At 49.4% G+C, this 1,373-nt stretch overlaps 1 non-coding gene across 1 annotated transcript; it reads left to right on the top strand.

Annotated features, from left to right (window-relative positions):
• Positions 1–979: 979 nt before the first annotated feature.
• Positions 980–1,052, top strand: TRNAV-CAC (transfer RNA valine (anticodon CAC)). Its single transcript has one exon. It is a non-coding gene; the product is annotated as a tRNA-Val (tRNA).
• Positions 1,053–1,373: the final 321 nt, after the last annotated feature.

Below are 1,373 nucleotides of genomic sequence, written 5' to 3'. Positions count from 1 at the left end.
TTTCTAAATCCTGTTTGCCCCTAACATCCTGAGCTCACTCTCTTAAAAAGGCTTCTAGCTATTAGTATCTCTAAAATTCCTAACCTCTATAAGCTATAGTAAAATATGCTAACATTACAACATTCCTTAAATCTGTAACTTCTAACTATTTTAATTATTTCTAAGCCCTAAATTCAGTAAACTACTTTGCCATAAATATTTTCCTCACAAATAGGCTTCAGATAGCAATCTCTCCCATGGCCTCAAGCTGCCGCTTATGTGCTCATCCTGGAACACTCTTTTGTAAAAGTCCTTAAACAAATGTCAATGATTAACTTTATGAATTATTCTCTGAGCACAGCTGCAGAAGGCTTTGTGCCTTCTCATGCTCCTCTCAAGAACAATAAGCAACTTAATATTCCTTTTCAGTCAACTCAGCCGAGGAGAGGAAAAAACAAGACAGAATCACAAGGCCTAACTCCTTCATCCCAGGTCCGTGCCTGCGGGACAAAGAGAGGGGCTTGTGGCCGTACCTCCATTTTGTCAGTAATGTCTAGCGCGGCACCCGACAGTCAATCATTCCTGAGACCCGAGTACTGACCACCGGCGCTGTGAAAAGGGCCACCACGGGAGGGGCGGCGTCTACACGGCTGAGCCGCAGAGTCCCCTGGCTTCGGACACACCTACCCTCCCCGCCTCCTCCGTCTTCCCGGAGCTCGGCAATCGGCTGGGGCGACCCCTGAGCTCCGGTGTGGAGTTAAGGGTCTGAGGCCTCTGCGTTGGGTGCAGGACCCCGAATGCAACCTGTGGGGGCCCCAGTGTCCTCACTTGAGAGGAGATGAGGAACTGTAAAGCAGGGCCCTCGGGAACTGGCGTCTCCGCGTCTGAGCGAGCTTGGGGCTTCAAGGTTCCTGTTTGAGTGTTAAAATTAGGTGGTCTAGATGCTGGTGGCAGTATTCGGGATTTCATGAATACAGTGTTAAGTAGTGGAGGGTGTCCAGTTTCCGTAGTGTAGTGGTTATCACGTTCGCCTCACATGAGAAAGGTCCCCAGTTCGAACCCGGGTGGAAACAGGTTGCTCTCCCCCACCGCCCCACCGCGGAGATTTGCATTCGCATTGGCAAAGGCGAAAGGCACAGGGTGAGGCAACGGACTCAGCTGTAGGTCGTTGAGGTTTTTCCTTTCCTGATTTCTGACGATTCATCTTACACATCTTACATCTTTCTCCTGAAGAAGATAAATAACCTTTTCTCTACAGCTCCTTGGTGGTCTAGTGGCTAGGATTCGGCGCTCTCACCACCGCGGCCAGAGTTCGATTGCTGGTCATGGAAAACTTTCTTTATTCCAGCGTCTGCACTCACACAAGTCACTCTCTTCCTGCCCAGATCAGAACT

The sequence above is a fragment of the Bos taurus genome, chromosome 3 (genome assembly GCF_002263795.3).
Source record: "Bos taurus isolate L1 Dominette 01449 registration number 42190680 breed Hereford chromosome 3, ARS-UCD2.0, whole genome shotgun sequence".
In the NCBI taxonomy this organism is placed as follows: Eukaryota; Metazoa; Chordata; class Mammalia; order Artiodactyla; family Bovidae; genus Bos; species Bos taurus.
This window is presented reverse-complemented; position numbering and strand designations above follow the sequence as displayed.